A 19,205-nucleotide genomic window follows, 5' to 3' on the forward strand; every position below is an offset into this window, starting at 1 on the left:
ATAGGACTTAACCACATCAGCCACCCCATCAAGGGCTCATTCAACTGCACATCTGCCAATGTGATATATGCCATCATGTGCCAGCAATGCCCTTCTGCGATGTACATTGGCCAAACTGGACAGTCTCTATGCAAAAGAATAAATGGACACAAATTTGACATCAGGAATCATAACATTCAAAAACCAGTAGGAGAACACTTCAATCTCTCTGGTCACTCAGTAACAGACCTAAAAGTGGCAATTCTTCAACAAAAAAACTTCAAAAACAGACTCCAACGTGAAGCTGCGAACTGGAATTAATTTGCAAACCATCAGATTAGGCCTGAATAGAGACTGGGAGTGGTTGGGTCATTACAAAACCTAAACTTAATTTCCCCAATACTAATTTCTCCCTACTGTTACTCACACTTTCTTGTCCACTGTCTGTAATGGGCCACTCTCTTACCACTTCAAAAGTTATTTTTCCTCCCTTGGTATCCTGCTGTTAATTGATTTATCTCATTAGACCTACCTCACACTTGGTAAAGCAACCCCCATCCTTTCATGTATTTATACCTGCTCCTGTATTTTCACTCCATGCATCTGATCAAGTGGGTTCTAACCCACAAAAGCTTACGCTCAGATAAATTTGTTAGTCTCTAAGGTGCCACAAGGACTCCTCATTATTTTTGCTGATACAGACTAACACGGCTACTACTCTGAAACCAGTCTACAACAGTGATACTCAGACAGTGGCTCTTTAATGTGTCTCCTGCGGCTCTTTGTAGCACCTGATATTAAAACACTGTGTGATTTAATTATTAACCAATCTAAATTGTTAACCACTCGGTGCTTTTACTATGTTATTAACCAATTGTAGTTGATAAAATAATAATACTTGGTCATTCATTTTACTGAGAGAATAATATACATATATAATAAATAAAACAATTCATACTACTGTGGCTTTTTTGGGTAATGTTGATTGCTATTTGGCTCCTGAACCACTGAGGTCTGAGTATCACTGGTCAAAGTAAAACAAGACATTACGGATGGAAACAGACAGATGGTGGGAGTAGCAGGAACAATGAGATGATATTGGTCCTCATGACAGGCTAGTCTCTTGCACACTAGTAGTCAAACTGTTGTCAAGTTTTATGTAGGCATCATGCCAAAGTTTTAAGGAATTTGAAGGTGGATAATGAGGTGGCTTTGAGGATATTTACCAAGAGCACCTTCCAAGTCTGTGGGGCAGCATGGGAGAAAGGATGAAGGTATCTAAAAATGTAACAAGTGGACAGTGAAGATTCACGCCATTGGGCAATCAGAGGCAAACACTGACAAATCATTGAGTCTCAGAATGGGAGACTTGGCAAGCACTGCACTAGAGTACTGGTTTTCTGTAGCTAAATACAAATAAATCTACTTGGTAACAACTTGCACAACAGGATATGTGTACACTCAGCTAGCCAGGGTTGTGAAATCCTTGACCATAGGTTCTTTATTCATCAGTCCATTGTATATGTATGAAGGGTGGGTCCAGGATCTGTTCCTAAATTGGTAGTATCTGTTTGTGTCCTCAACTGCCTTTGACTTCAATGTTTCTTTGCTACTTGGAACTGATTAGTGAATATATGGTAAAGGTAATAAAATTATTTGTTGTTTTTTTAAAATTATATGTGTTCATCCATACAAGTTTTCTTTCCATAGAAAAGGATTCTGAACTGTCATTATCTGGTGAGAGGGGGAGAACACAGTGTTTCAGTGGTAGGGTTTAGCGATTGGTTGCATGCTACAAGTACTGTGAGTTCTGTAGGCTGCTATAAGGCTTTTGGGTCCTCTGGGATTCTAAAATCTCGATCCATTATTTTGTGATGTACTTTTCATTACTAAGATTGTCTCTCAGATTCTAAATATTCCCTACATACTAATGCAAAGATCTTGTAAGAGAAAAATCAGTATTTAGGAACAGAACATATTGGTACCAATGAAACAGTAAATAAGGCTAAGTTTTTGTCACGATTATTTTTAGTAAAAGTCATGGGCAGGTCATGGGCAATAAAGAAAAATTCACGGACGCCCTTGACCAGTTTCTGACTTCGACTAAAAATAATTGTGACAAAATGGGGGGGAGGGGTGTCCAGCACCCATTGCTGCTGTGTCTCTGGGGTCCACAGGTGCCCATGGAGGCTGAGAGTACTGAGGTTGCCCCCTGTGGCAGCTGGGAGCTGTGGGGTCTCCCCACTGCCTGCGGCAGCTGGAAGCTGCAGGGGGCCCCCCGCTGCAGAGCTCTGGGGCTGGAGGCTGGGAGTTATGGGGGGCTCGCCACCTGCAGCAGCCGAGAGCTACAGGGCCCCGCTGGCTTAACGCTCCAGCCCAGCTGCCCCAGTGCTGAAGTGGAAGATGTCACGGAGGTCTCTGGAAGTGATGAATTTAAACTACTGTTCAAAAAATGACAGCTTTTGTGATACCATTAACTTTTGTGGTGCAAAGCAAACTTTGATCCAGCTTAACTGGTATGTGGGAATTAGGCTGCACAGTTAGCTTCACAGTGTAGGGGCTGTTGCTAGGGAAAAGATGGCATGACTGGAGTGTACTTCTGCAGCTGCTGGAATGGTCCCTGGTGGATAATGTCAGCTGGCATAATTTAGAGCAGCAATTTGTTTCTTGGGAGCTGATTTGCAGCCTCAGGATCAGCCATCTTTATGTTCTTCCCATCTGAGCTCCTCTGAACACCAAACATCCAGTCCCAAGGATCTGGAACACAGCTTTGGAAGGGCTCCCGGCATCTTTGCATGCCTGAATATTTGGGAGGTGGGGCAAGAGTAGATCAGGGAAGTGATTTGTTATGATCTGGGTGAAACCTGGTTATGGGTTGTCATTCAAAAAGTCATTCAAACTGATGTGTGAACACACCCTTCATTCAGGATATTTGTAAGAGACACTTAAGGGGCCACACCGTAAACAAGGACTAATAGATTCTGCCCAGAAGCTAGCAGTACTCTGTGAGCTGGGGATTCCACTGTGTATTGGGACCAGGGGTGTGTGTGTGAGAGAGAAAACAGAACACACAAACTGAAAGCAGACACAGAACAGAAAGTGAAGCAGAGACAAAAAGCAAGAAAGCCAAGCAGTAGCCATTGAGCACAGTGTGTGACCCTGGAAACACTAAAGAGAGCACTTTTGGGTTTGGTGTTGGGTAAAGAGGCTTCAGTCTATAAGTTAAGAAACTGCTTCTTTTGTTCTTAGTTTCTCTTCTGTTCAGAGAAGCAGGACCTAGTACATCATTTTAAATAAGACTGCATTAAAGAAAAGACCAGACTCCATCAATTTTTATTTCCAGCTGGAACACCCCCAGAGCACTGAACTTAACTAACTACTCAGATCAAAAAGGGGCAACACTGGTGTCAGCAGTAGGATCCAGGAGAGGGATTGTGAGCTGGTATTCCTGTTGAACCAAGATGGAACTGTGATGCTTTGGGGGTCCACCCAGGTTCTGGCACCACCTGTCTACTAACCCTGGGTGCGTCTGTGCTGTGCAGGTTTGACCTGGAGCTCTGACCCCAGCAATATACAGCATAGGGGCCTCACCCTGGATTCCACCAACCTAGTTACTCCTTGCAGAGTGACACCAAAAGCCCTTCCAGTCCCAAGTTTCCTCAAAACTGACATGACACCTTTTAGATACAGATTATGACAACAGTGTGTTGGGGCAATAAGTGTGTCAGGTCTGATGTAAGTTGTGGTATGGTGTGCCCTCTACTAGTGAGCACTGAGGGACTCCCTGGGTCACAGGAATGTATAATGGAATTACTTGCAGAAATCAGAAATGGCCAGCAGGAATTAAAATGAGACCTAAAACTGGAGCTGGAGATTTTGCAAAAGGAATTAACACAGGACCCAAAACAAGAGCTGGAGATTTCCCAGAAAAAGCTCAGAGATGATTTGTAGGTTGAGATAAGATCCCTTTTGGAACAGAAATGACAAAGTGCCTGGACAAACTGGAAACCAACTGCCATGCAGTGAGGCTGGAATGGTAAAATAGCTTGATGAGGTAACCAGCAACCTGACTGCCACAAAACAGAAGTTTTTCCATGAAATAGTGGAGACCAAGCAGGCTTTGACCAGTTTGGAACTTGCTAAGAAAGATGAGCTGCAAGGACTTAAGGAGCTGAAATTTCAACTCCAGAAGGAACTTAAAGGATCACAGACCACAGTAGAAGGCAACCGTCTGGATGTGGAAGTGACCAATTAGAGGACTTGGGTGAGACTGGATATTTACAACAGTTTTTTACCCTGTTTGTAATCCATAGAGGCGCAGAGGGGAGAGGTCAGGCTGTCCCAGCTCAGATGATGCAAAAGCCTGCTATCTTTGAGGGGAAAACTCCCTGTGAGGCTTATTTGGCTCAATTCAACATTGTAATTCGAATGGCTAGGAAGAAAGACAGAAAGGGGCAGCCAATTTCGGTGGCGCAGCTCTGATGCTGCTGCAGAACTCACACCCAGAAAAGAAAATAAGTTATCCAGACCTGGTACAAGCCTTTGACATGTAGTTTGGAGCTACCTATCAATCTGAGCTGGCCAGGGCACAGCTGAGAGCTAGGAGAGGAAAATATGAACCCCCACCTCAACTGGCAGAGGACCTGTGGAGGCTTGTGTTCCTGGCATACCGAGACACCAACGAGGCCTTCCAGGATAAGTTGGTGAGGGATCAATTTATAGATGCTAAGCTGGACTTGAACTTGCAGATCAAGATCAGTAAAAGGAGGCAAAAGGCACTCTAAGAGGCTATGGAATTTTCCACAGAACTTGAATCTTTCCTTGCAGCAGTGCACCAGAAGAGGAAGCAATTAAGCTGATCTCCAAGAGCCCTGTAAGTAGAGCTCTGTGTCTGATGAAAGAGGGGATTCTGACTTCATCCATGACATTATTGAATGATTAAAAAAACTGATAAATTCAGTTTGGAAAAGAAGGCAAAGCTGCAATAATGCAAAAATTAAAGGAAACAGTTTAGTTAAATGCTAGTAATGTGACAAAATTGGCCACAGAAGAAAGGATTGTTATAAATATAAGGTAGGCCAAGACAGACTGCCACAAGTGTCTTGTGAAAGGCAGTCTTCCAGTTTGGGAAAATGGAGAGCACAAAGCTGAAGGGTCAAAACTTGGTAGAATCACAAAGAGCAGCTCCACCGTTTTGTATTGATCTGGGCAGCTGAAGAACAATGGGAGCTTGGCTATTGAGCATGTAATAGGATCTATAAAATGCACAGCAGTGATTGAGACTGGTTCAAATATAAGTTATTAAACCAGACATGCTAAAAAAGTCTAGGGAATTAGGTATCCAAACTGAACCACCTAATTGGACTGAAATTGAGACATTCATTGGGGTAAGGGCACCCATTCAAAAACTGGGTTTGAAGATTGGCCGTTTGGAACTTGAGCAATAAGTCTGGGTGACTGAAATAGATGAGCTAATAATGGGCTTGGATTTCTTTATAGTTAACAACTGTGTAATCAGTGCCAGGATTCAGTCTGTGGAAATTCCCTTTAAAGGTATTGCCCAGGTGAGACAAATGGTTTTTTGGAATTGGTTTGCAGTGATCCAATTGTCCTGTCCCTGGGGCAGAAACCATTATATCAGATACATGCTGTGGTAGGCTTCTGGCATGAGAAAGATGGGGAGTGGTTGAAACTTATGTAGAAACCCAGAGTCTCAGGACAATCTTAGCTGCCTAAGCTCTTGTGAATCTGAAATAATAATTGATCCTTGTTCATTTGTTGAATGTTTCTGACAGGCAGCAAATAGTTAAAAAGGGAAACCATTGTAGTGGTCAGCAGAGTGTGATTTAGCATTTTCAGAGTTGAAAAAGGCTTTTTGGGACTGTTCTCCTCTTGGCTTATCCATATTTCAAACCTCCTTTCATATTGGACACAGATGCTAATGCTTGCGGTTTGGGGGCCAGGATTTCAGATTGGCAGCCCTTCCTTTCCCCAAAATCTGAGATTGTAGCTATGGAAGTTGAGGCTTGAAGAGTTGTTATAGAGGTTGTCATAAATATAAAGGGAAGGGTAAACCCCTTTGAAATCCCTCCTGGCCAGGGGAAAGCTCCTCTCACCTGTAAAGGGTTAAGAAGCTAAAGGTAACCTCGCTGGCACCTGACCAAAATGACCAATGAGGAGACAAGATACTTTCAAAAGCTGGGAGGAGGGAGAGAAACAAAGGGTCTGTGTGTCTGTCTATATGCTGGTCTTTGTCAGGGATAGACCAGGAATGGAGTCTTAGAACTTTTAGTAAGTAATCTAGCTAGGTATGTGTTAGATTATGATTTCTTTAAATGGCTGAGAAAAGAATTGTGCTGAATAGAATAACTATTTCTGTCTGTGTATCTTTTTTGTAACTTAAGGTTTTGCCTAGAGGGGTTCTCTATGTTTTTGAATCTAATTACCCTGCAAGATATCTACCATCCTGATTTTACAGGGGGGATTTCTTTATTTCTATTTACTTCTATTTTTATTAAAAGTCTTCTTGTAAGAAACTGAATGCTTTTTCATTGTTCTCAGATCCAAGGGTTTGGGTCTGTGGTCACCTATGCAAATTGGTGAGGCTTTTTATCCAACATTTCCCAGGAAAGGGGAAACCAAACCTTGTCCAGGAAGTGGGGTGCAAGGTTTTGGGAAGTATTTTGGGGGGAAGGACGCGTCCAAACAGCTCTTCCCCAGTAACCAATATTAGTTTGGTGGTGGTAGCGGCCAGTCCAAGGACAACGGGTGGAATATTTTGTACCTTGGGGAAGTTTTGACCTAAGCTGGTAAAGATAAGCTTAGGAGGTTTTTCATGCAGGTCCCCACATCTGTACCCTAGAGTTCAGAGTGGGGGAGGAACCTTGACAGAGGTGAACTCTCATTTGAACAGAATGGGCAGGTTCTGCCAGCAAAATCAAAAGAAACAATAGGCATTCCTCAGGAGCTGCTGAAAGAAGCCCCTTTTGGTGGATGAAAGAGGAAGTGAAAACTCCCACAGGGGCTTGGATGGGAATAAAATTCAGTTGGGGTTGGTGATGTAAAAACATCTTGACAGAAAGACACTGCACATATGTAGATAGCTAACCTTGTATCATTTTCAGTTTGTTACATTGTTTGTATTTTCTGTTTGGGAATGGGTCGTACTGGGTATCACCATTTTGGCCGAGGAACGTAAAAACCCCAACAAATCAGTTATATGTGTGAGGAGAAGATGGTATGAGGAAGTCAGTGGAGTGGGAATCTCTTCTTTCCCTTTATTCACTATAGGATGGGGAGAGCTATATTCCAATGGGGGAAAAATACATTCTATGGCAGCAAAGCCTGTCCAGACCTGCTGGCAATTCTTTTGCAATGCGGTCAGCCTCTCGGTTGTGCTAACCCATTCAGTTTCCCTGGTGGTCAGTCAGGTGAGGAGATCCTGCACCTTCTAGTAGGAAATGGAGAAGGCATTCTTTGCCCTGATGTCCTCCCTCAGTGTCCCAATTGTTACATGTGTCCGTGAGAGAGGGCAGAGTTACAGAATGTGACCCTGGGGTGGGAATAGGGTTGGGCAGGAGTATAGGAATTACATGGCCATCCTAAAAGGTCTATCACCTTTCAAGATTGGCATAGCTCATCTGCAGTGAGGAAGATGGCGGGGTGATGCAGCTCTGGCTAAGAGCCACACTGCAGAAGCTACCATGCCAGCATATGGCCTTAGGTGGAAAACTGACATAAAAGATGAATGAACTGGGCCAGCAATATTTTTGAAAAATATCTGTAATCAGATGAGCATTGATTTTGCTGTCCACTGATGTGCTCTTTTTTGTAAATCAAGCAAGTGGTGATATTGCAGCCTTAGGATACACTCTGAGTTGAAACAGTTGCTATTGGAAAAAGGTGTATAGTGATTGACTGGTGGGCATGTAGGTCTGACAGAGAAAGGGTTACCCACTGATTATTCAAGTGAAGTCTGTGAATTGTTTGTACATTTCTAGTGAAAGACTGTCAAATAAAAACAAAACAGGGCTGTGATTCTGTAGTCACAGAACTGTAACTATAAAGCTATGAGGCTCTTTTATATAGAAACTTGTGTCAACTGTGGTATTTTACTAAGTTGCATTGCTCAGAAGCAAAATCCATCTTGGATTCTGAACAGAAAAAAAGTGATTAAAAATTATCATAGTAAAAATATCATACTTTGCACTTCTATAGCCCTTCAATTTATGGATCTCAAAGTATTTTCAAGTTATATCTTGCAATCTTCTCATGAAGTAAAGAACTATTATTGTCCCCATTTTGTCATTGAGACACAGAGTTTTCAGTAATTGACCTGCCCAAGGCCACATGGGAAGTCTGTGGTAGAGCCAGGAATAGAATGATAGTCTGCTGACTGCCTTCCTCTGAGTTAGCCACAAGATTATCCTTCCCCTAAGAAGGAGGGAAGGAAGTCTCCGGAGAAATGGCCTTATGGGAGCATAGATAAGTCCTAAGAGCATTAGAACTCAAAAGAGAAGTTAAAGAAGGAAAAAGTGGCAACAATGTGCAGAGAAATTGGAATTAGCTAATCCCTTATCTTTTTCACTGCTGGTCCTCCATTGCGTCAATCAAAGCTACTGGGTTAACTGCATCTCTGACTAATTCTGGTCTCCTCAACTGCATACCCTCTCCGGTCTCAGGCCTAGAGCCATCACCTTTGTCAGGATCGAATCACGCATCCTGGTAGGTCAGCTATGATTACTTCAACAAGTCTGCTTTATGTCCAGATCCTGTAAGTCTGTTCCCTCCAGAAGTAATGATACTGGTAACCAGTGACCAGATAACTTTCTTAATGCAAAGTATTATTTATCTGAGACAGAAACATTTCAGAGAAATCAGATTTTAAAACAATAAAACAGGCTATATGCATGTCTAGTTTACCAAAGGTCCACATGGGGATCTTGGTACGTTTAAACTTCCTATAGACCCTCTTCCCTCTCAAAGATAGCTGGGGTCTAGGTCACACACTCTCTTCCCTTAATTCACAAAATAGTTCACTCTCCTTGCTTCAGGGAGAGTCTTCTTTAAAAGGTGCTTAGTCCTTTTGATCACCCTCCTTTCCAGAGAACAAGTCACTTTTTAACTCTTTATAGCCCCTTGATCTGTTGGGTCCCAGCATTGCCAAAACAGGGCTTGTCACTTGGTTGGAGACAGGATATAAGGTCCTCAGAGGTAACATTTTGACCATTGTCTTTTATGTGTGTGACTGGGACTATTGTGTTGCTTTCTTGATTGCTTTTCCAACAGCCCTCTCAAGCTCGATCAATACATGCAGACAGGAAAGATTTCTAACCCAGTATGCTATAACTTCACTTCACTGACCAGGTCACATAAAAATCACATAAATCTGACCAGGTCACATAAATCACAAAATGATTACATATCATTATTCTTAGATTGCTACAAGCAGCTCCTCATCCATTACAGCAAGTGTGTTTGCTATTTATTACTATTTCACTGGTATCCAGGCTACTGGCATGTTAGCACATATCTGTTTTTTTCTGCAGAGCAAGTAGGTTTTACTTGGTCATACCTGGCACGTTCAGCAGCAGTTCAACAGCTCTACAAACTCGCCTCCTCTTAGGTGAGTTATCTGTAGAAATTTGCATTTCAGCTTGATTATACTATTTTGCAGTCTTCTCCCCTAAATAAGTACTGTAATTCATACAAAGTTCATTAATAGATTATGACTAAAGTTTCAAGTTATAAATTAGGCTAGAACACAGTCTCGCCTTACTGTGAAATTCATTATGTAAGAACAAACCAGTTATTTTCTTCCATACAATTATGAAATGGAATTGTGATGCCTTTCAACTGCTGCTCACTGCTGATTATTTAGTCTAAGGGTTGCCTATCTAATTTCATGAAGACTAACTCAGACTCTAAAGATAGATTTTCTTCCCAAGTCATAGAAGACCTAGACATAGTTCTCCATACAGACAAATAAGGAAGATGAGTTCTAGCTATTGTTAATTTATTTTGGTTGTTAGTGGAAAGAGGAGCTCTATTATAAATGAGCTCATTATGAGAGGATCACTCATATGATAAAGTCGGTACCCTATTTGCACAAAGTGATGTCTCTAATTGCTCAGACCTTTTTATGGTTTGTGTCTGCTTGAGTTAGAGTTCTTTTGTGTAGATAAAAAGGCTTTTGTAGGAAATCACCTCAGTGCTATAGGACTGTCAGTCTGGAGGGCATCTCCAATGAGATTAATGATGTCTGCCTTAATATAAGAAATCTTTGCATAAATGAGATTATAGATTCTGCAGAAACCTGCCAACTCTTATTCATTTGGAGTAAATATTATCTTTAATTAAAAGTTTTACGGTATCTTGTCCCCAAACTAATGAGATCTACATTGATTTCCCTTAGGAATTAATTTACCTTCTTAATTCTCATTCATTTTGGTAATAGGACTATTTAAATCTTATTCCGACTCTGCACCTTTGTTGAATATACTTGTTTACAACAAAAGGTCACTTTGCCATATTGACATCTTGTTGGTATTTATAATACTCTATTCTCTCTTTTGGTTCCATAAGTATTTGTTTAGTTTGTTACCCAAAACATTTATTACTAATGTCTCCGTTCATCTTAGTTCTACATACTGTGCAACACTTGTCAATAGCTATGTCATTTTGGGATATATTATCTTTGTTTCACACAGAAAACAGATCATTAACTGTGAAGCTAAAAAAACCACGAAGTTAAACAGAACTGCGTAGGTAAGAAAAACACACTAAAAGAAGTCTGAAAAGTACATTGTGCAATCACTGAAATATATCAATGGCTCATTGTATGTCTGCACACTCATCAGCTGCTATTTTTCTACAAGGATTAGTTTTAACCAGCAGGGATGTTTTAGATTTAGAAGCGAAAATTGCATTACGGATCTTGGATACACATACATATTTAACTAGGCAAAGCTCCAGCATATAACAGGGCTGTGAGAATGGAAGCCAGTACCCACTTTAGGAACATACTTTATAAAAGTAATATTCTTGGCTAGAATAGAATTACTTTAGTTAATTTACACTTTTTCTTGTTTCATCAAGAATAAAGACAATGGATCTTAAATATTGATCACTCTCCTGTCACAAGTACAGCATAATATAGTCTAACCGTTTAAAACACGAATGTAAGGCTATGTTTACACTACTGCGGTAAGTCAACCTAAGTTATGCTATTCCAGCTATGTGAATAACGTAGCTTAGCTTGACTTACTGGGGGTGTCTACACTGCACTGGGTTGACGGGAGATGCTCTCCCTTTGATTTACCTTATTCCTCTAATTCCTGGTGGAGTACTGGAGTCGACCGGAGAGTGCTTTGCCGTCGATTTATCGGGTCTTCACTCGACCCGCTAAATTGATCCCCGCGGTAGTGTAGACATAGCCTAAGAGAGCGAATTATTAAAGGCCACCTTCTGGTGCTAGATGGAATTACCATGATAAATGGAACAGCTGTTGTTTTGGGTTTTATTGTACCCAAATATCTATTTTCTTAAGCCAAAATTATGGAAGACTTCACCCACTTGCCTTTTCTATATCTTCTTTCTTGTATTTTGGTATGTCTGTGTCTTCAACTTTGTGTACAGGTAAGCACAGCCATACAAATGATTCATGATAAATCACTTACTTTAAACATTTTTGACTTTACATCTCATGTAAGAAGTGTTGAGATAAATTGATACTTATTGCTCTGTGAAGCTCAGTGGTTTCTGTTCACAGGGGGTTCAAATCAACCTTTTTCTATTTTAATTCATGTGGGCTTTGTACTCTGAATTTCACTTTGAGATTTGGGGTCAAACGAACAAAAAGATTGAAAGTGCTGATTCAAGTAACTAGTGGAATTTATCTAGTGGGGTTCCACAGAGGTCAGTTCTGGGTTTGGTACTATTCAGTATTTTCATTGATGACTTTGGTAATGCAGTGGAGAGTATACTTATAAAATTTGCACATGACACCAAGCTGGGTGGGGTTGCAAGCACTTTGGAGGACAGGATTAAAATTCAAAACAACCTTGACAAATCTGAGAACTGGTTTGAAATCAACAAGATGAAATTCAAGAAAGACAAGTGCAAAGTATTTCACGTAGGAAGGAAAAGTAAAGTGCATAACTACAAAATGAGGAATAACTGGCTAGGTGGTAGTACTGCTGAAAAAAATCTGGCAGTTATAATGGATCACAAGTGGAATGTGAGTCTACAATGTGATACAGTTGCAAAAAAGGCTAATATCCTAGGGTGCACTAACTGGAGTGTCAGATGGAAGGCAGGGGAGGTAAGTGTTCTGCTCTACTCAGCATTGGTGAGGCCTCACCTGGAGCACTGGCATCACACTCTCCGAAAGATGTGGACAAACTGGAGAGAGTCCAGAGGACAGCAACAAAAATTATAAAAGGTTTAGAAAACCTAACCTATGAGAAAAGGTTAAAAACACTCTTTAGTCCTGAGAAAGGAAGACTGGGGGGGAACCTGATAATCTTCGAATATGTTAAGGGCTGTTATAAAGAGGACTGTGATCAGTTGTTCTCCACTGAAGGTAAAACAAGAAGTAACGGGCTTAATCTGAAGCAAGGGAGATTTAGGTGAGATATTAGGAAAAGCTTTCTAACTATAAGGGTATTTAAGCGCTGAAACAGGCTTCCAAGGGAGGATGTGGAATCCCCATCATTGGGGATTTTAAGAACGGGTTGGACAAACTCCTGTCCGGGATGGTCTAGGTTTACTTGGTTCTGCTTCTGTGCAGGGGGCTGGACTTGATGACTTTTCATCCAGCCCTACATTTCTGGGATTCAAAGTTTAACTGGTTTTGAGGGGGAACCATTAATTGGCTTAAGTTCATTGGAAAAGGGCTCAGTCTTGGTCAAAGGGTCAGTTGAGTCTTGAATCTGTATTGTACTCCCAAACTAGCAGAGTTTCACCTGGTCTGATGATTGTAATTAATGTTTCACTCAGCCCTCCTGAGAACTTTATCTAAAGTTATGCTGAAGTCCCTACTCAGCTTTTATTTTCTCCTTACTCCATGCAAATGCCTATGGATTTAAACGAGAGTTTTGAGTAAGGATTCTCTTCATTAATTGGCTTTCTGTTAAAAAAAATTCTGCTCCCTCAAAAGTCAGCTCACACCATCAGGTACTACACTACTTTCAGATCAAACAGAACAATGCAGCACTTTCTGGACCTGAGTGAAGCCTTTCAGAGAACAGACAGTCACTGAGACTATTAGTAAAAGATTTTATGCCTCGTCTGTTGTAATGTAATCCACATTGTGAGATGAACCTGCTGTCTTCAGACTAATGAGTGGGCCTGATTCTGCTCTAGTGTAAGTGAGGGCTAACTCCACTGAACTCACAAAGTGGTACATGTTTGCCCTTGTATACAGCCAAAATCTCCCATTCTCCCTTAGTGTGTTGTGTACCTGTCCCACCCCAGAAGTTGCTGCACAATACCTTAGATCATTTGAGAGTCATCTTGGAATCTCAGTATATACAATTGTAAAATATTCTTAAACACTGCTGTTTTTCCCTTGGAACTGATAGAAAAAAATTAAATAAATTTATGGAATATTTTACATGCACCAGAGAAACACACATCTTAAGAGGTTCCAAGTCCTACATGATAAACAAGAAACATTTGGATATTTCCATTAGCAGATCCATTATCAATCATCGTTGCAGAAGCAGAACATACACTGGGACTAACTATAGATAGATTCATCATTGATTTCTACAAGTTCTTGATGATTTTCCACTAATAACGCACTTGCAGATGCACTTCCTTCCATCGAACATGAATTAGAGTATTATCAATAATTTACAAAGAAGCAAATAATGCTTATGTACTGCAGTCAGGGTAACAAATGTCCTTTAGACTGCACTAGAGGTCACCAGCTTGTGACATGTATCTTTTAGGCCATCCATAAGGCTGCAACTACATAAAGCAAGCGATTAAAAGAAAGGTGCAACAAAATTAAAATTGATATTAATCTAAAAAATCTTTGATACATATATTTTATTAGGTTTCCCCAAAACATCAGTGTAAAATATCTGTTCCCTTCCTCAGGTCACTAGTTGACTACATTAACTAAGTACAATGAAAGTTTACCCCCCCCCCCCAAATCTATTAATTTAATACACAAGAACATAGGAATAGTCAATGTGGATAAGACCCAATGTTCATGTAGTTCCGTATCCTGTCTTTGACAGTGACTAGTACCAGATGTTTTAGAAGAATGTGCAAGAAACCCCACAGTAGGTAGGTGCAGGATAATCTACCCCCATGAAGCTCTCCTCTGTTTAATATTTAATAGAGATTGGTTTAAGACCAAGTATGAGGTTTTATATCTATTCAAAAATGTTTGTTATCCTTAACTATTATAATTCTGAATATCAATAGACAATCCTTTGGAATACTGCTAAATTCTTGACTTCAACAACTTCTTGTGGTAATGAGTTCCACAGTTTAATTACTCCTGGTGTGAAAAAGTATTTCCTTGCATCAGTTTTGAATTTTTTACCTTTTATTTTCATTTGCTCTGTCCTTTGTTCTTGTTTTTACAGCACTGCAGTACAGCATATATTTATGGTTGGTGGAGAGAAAACTGAAACAGGTAAGCTGTCTAAAAAATATTTCTTAAAAGCCAAATCCTGGTTGCAGTGGAAGGGTTTGCCACTTAATTCAATGGAACCAGGCTTTGATCCAAAAGTAGTATTTGTTTAAATGGGCTCCACTGTACTTGTCTAAGATAGCTATTGATTTATAAACAACTTTGGCACCACACATCAAGATATTAGGAAGGAGAGGTGAACTCAGTTCATGACTCATTTCACTGAATAGCGGCTGGATCATTTGCCATTCCCTTTGGTGTTCTAAAAATAAGTGTAGAAGTTGCTGCGTTTGAAAGTCTTCTCTGGGTGGATACATTTTACTTCTTAAATACTGAGAGTTAAATCCTGTCTTGGCTGGCACTGTGAGACAGAGAAGAAATGCTGCCAATGCATAGTCTTCTACTGGCATCCTGACACCTCAAAGGACTGTTCTTTGAAGATGGGAGCAATGCCCTGTGGGGATCACTTTGATGCTCCTCTCACTAATGCTTCTTGCTAGCAGCAGCATGTGCAGTAGCTCACGCAGAAGGCTATACATCCTCATAACCCCTGCAACAAAATAGCAGACCCCCACGGGAACTTTGTACACAAGCCTGCATGGTAGCAGGCTATTTCTCCTAGCGCTATGTAGAGATCTTACGGTGCTGCTTGCATTGGCATAAGAGGGGAACATAGACTCCCTGGGCCAAATTCTCTGTTGGTTTAAATGGGTGAGACTCCACTGAAGCTCAGCTGAGAATTTGACTGTCCCCTCTTTTGTACCAATGCAGCATAGGGCAAGATTTTGCCTCAGCTGTAATATCAAGAAAACAAAAGTACAAAAAGCACATCAACACACACAGATTGAATGGCTAATTAGAGTTGATTTACATGTCAGCTATGTGTGTATACAAATTTCATGGCAGTTCAAAACAAAGAAACTATTTTTGGGGCTTGAAAGCTAAGTGGTTTACACCAAGTCTGGTCAAATTTGTGTGAAATCCACAATGTGACCAGTCAGAGGCTTCTCATAGTTGTGCATATGTGCTCCTGAACAAGGACCTGACTTCCAGGGGTGAAAATCAGAAAGGTGCTCAGTATGGTAGGAAAATATCTGTGCCTAGTTTACACCATTTGACTGTTTATTTTTACCTTAGTTAACCTGAAAGAAGGCGGCTGTCACTCCCAAAAGCTTCGAAGTGGTGGTGGTGCTTGCCTAACCCCCATCATAACACTACAGTGAAACTAGCCGTTCAAGAAATGTGTGCATGACCAGATCACCCTAACATCAAAGTCACACAACTACATTCTGTGGCAGTACAAATCCATAGAAAATAACTGTTTTTACTGACAGAGAGCAGGATATTCACATTTTAATAGTCTAGCAGGGGGTTACTCCCGTCCATACAGGGATAAAAATCTAAGGATTTTTTCACATCTAAGGAAGATTACTTTTCTAATGGTATTTGTTGCGACCTTCAACTTCTAAGAGTCTGGAGAAGTACAGGCCCATTGCTCAAACACTGAGAATTAACATATATTATAAAACAGGTTGCTTTTCTGAACATTCACTGCAAACCTGCTAGTTACAAAAGATTAGATGCATTTGCAGATCAGTTCCACTCTGTCATATTCCCACTTGCTACGGAGCAATGTCAGAGTCAAGGTTGAAGGTAATTTGAGAGCACAGTGCCCAATTCCCATGCAGTTTTACAAGGACTAAGCTGTTACTATTTAGATTTAAAGTGTACTGGTGAAAATGAGGTATCCTTGCTTCCTCCTTTTTTACATCTAAGTGCTTTTACAGTGCCAGCTTTAGAGATGTGATGAGTTTTCTAGAGTTTTAAATGCACAGTGTTTTGTGAAGATACATTTATGAACAATTTATAATAAACTACCATGAAAGTCAAATGCCAACTGCAACATGAGCTGAGCAAATAATGACAAAAGTTATATTTTATTCAACAATATAATTAATTTAGATATAGTCACCCAAATCTGTAACTGGAATGGTAAAAAGGCAAGTAATATTTTTGAAAAAATACTGTAAAATTCACTAAAAAAATTATCCAATAATTATTATTCAGCTGGCCTCAAACACAACAACATACCTGCAAATGTAAGATGTATTTATTCCTGTCTTGATTAATAGAAATTAATAAAGTTCACTACGTGCCTGCCTTACATAGTGCATAACAAGAGAATATACAAGTTGCCTCCAGAAGTGGTGAACGCCTACTGTTTACAGAGAGAGGTGATTCTCCCCTACTCCATTCCCAATAATGTGCTAGAAACTGTCTCTTGGCTGTGCCTCCTTTGTGCTGCTCTGATGGGCAATAGAATCAGAGTTCTAGAGATGCCTCTTTGGACAGGGAGGGGAGAAGAGCAGAGAATTTCTTTAAGTCCACTAGGAACCTCACCATTCAGATATAAATTTACCTGGGTAGCTCTTAGATTCTATAGGATGGGTCCTCTAGAAAGCCATTAGATACATGACCTGCAAACTTCTCCATGCTGCCCTGACAACTTGCCTCAAATCTGATCAGCAGGGATTACCTTTAGGGTTGAGAAGGCATGTTCAGTCTTCATGCATACACACTATTGCCTTCTTTGTTAAGACTACAACTAAGTTCCTAGTTAGTGCTAACTGTATTGTTTGGTGAGGGAGACATGGATACTCATCTATTAGGGATGGGACTGAGACCGTTAACCACATTTCACATAGGCAACTCAACAGCCACCAGATGGTAACTTTTAGTTACTACCGACTCTGGTACGTGTTCAGACTAGTGACGCAGAGCTGAAAGACTCTTCATCCCATTACCAATCCTCTGAGCCATCTAGCCCTCCTTGTCCTCCTTATTGCTTTTCTAAACTAAATTATATCTATATAGGGAAATGCAATTTTGAAAAAACTTAACATGATTTAGTTGCTTTCAAAGAGTCATATTGACTAGGCTTGGGAGAACGGGTTCGGCTAGGCATAGATTGGGGACATAATTGATGGGGACAGGTCTGAAGAACCCAACTAGAGCAACCAATTTTCTCCACAGGGGAAGGCTTGACTAGAGAGACTTGCAGTCTAATGAACTGCATCCCACATGGAAGGTCACTAAGGCCAACAATGATAACCACAATCAGACTTGTTGACCTTTACAGCTGTATAGGCAGCTAGAAGAAACCCTGCTGAACTACAGTTCAAATGGCTGTCACATTTGCTAGATATTCAAGAAAAAGAATACATATACACACTTTTTGAACATGTTCTTAAAAGTTGATAAGACAGATATAGGCCTGTAAATCATCATTGCTTAGATGGACTTAACTATTTACATAAAAATTACTATTCCAGTAACAAAACATTTCAGTCTCTTCTGCAGTTTAGTGTCTGTGTCTAGCTATGTATTTATAAAGTGCACAATTCACCTTGGTATGTAGGCATGTAAGGACTACAGATACACTTTACCAAGTGGGAGTCTGCTCTCTACCATTGTTTTATTTGTTGTAAAGTTTCCCTCTTCTCTCTTCCTGTGAGACTATACTCTGCAGCCCTGTTGTCAGCTTGGGGAGAGATTCTCTCTCTTCTATCTCGGCACAATGGGAACCCCAATAATCTGGATTGGGGCTTTTGGGAGCCTGCAATAATATAAACTTTTAATGATATTATTTTTAATGCTACAGCTTGAAGAGGTTGTGCTTACATTGTGTTCTGAATATAGCAAGGCTTGGGCTTAGTCTACTCTGTTGTGACAGATTTTCAAAAGATAGGACCCCTCACTGAATTCCCTTTGCCTCCTGCAACTTTACAACTTCATCCTCCCCTGTGATTGTAGTTCTGTTGGTGAGTTCCTGTCGGAGAAACTGTCTTCAAAATAGCCCAGTCCTAGTCCATTCAGGGCCTTAGAAATTAGGGCCAGGCCATTGAATTTGAACCGCTTCCCATTGACAACAGTTTTAGAGATGTCAATATTGCACTACCATAAATCCTCCTGAAATAAAATATTATGTTAGCAATTCTATCTAAAACTAATATAATAGCTATTAGTAAATTTTCATGCAATTTACCGATTTAAAAGTGAACTATAGAGGCACCAGATAAGTCAGGAGATTGGCAATAGGATAGTGAATATTTTACCTAAAAATTACCTAATCAAATTCAGCCAAGATGGATTATAATGGAAATAATCTATTTTATGATGGCTGTTCGGTAGCCTAAGTGAAATGAAGAAGTGGGGTTTTTACCCACGAAAGCTTATGCTCAAATAAATTTGTTAAGGTGCCACCGGACTCCTTGTTGTTTAAGTGAAATGGGTTAGTTAATTTAGTTCCTAGGGATAGATGTCTGCATCATAACTTTATTGGCAGTCTCAGAAGAGAGCTCAGAGTCTGAATGGATAAAGTTACTGAACTGTCCTCTCACCCTGTATACGCAATTCCTCCAGGTAAGGTTTAAGGAACTCTGGGGTTTGACAATGTGAGGAATGTTGGACTGCTGCCCACCATACTATGGCCACTTTGTAAGTAAATATAAGACTTCTCTCTCCAGGGCCATCACTCTGGTAACTTTCACAAATCCTAAATTCATTCACTGTTTAT

This window comes from Lepidochelys kempii, chromosome 9 (genome assembly GCF_965140265.1).
Source record: "Lepidochelys kempii isolate rLepKem1 chromosome 9, rLepKem1.hap2, whole genome shotgun sequence".
Classification (NCBI taxonomy): domain Eukaryota; kingdom Metazoa; phylum Chordata; order Testudines; family Cheloniidae; genus Lepidochelys; species Lepidochelys kempii.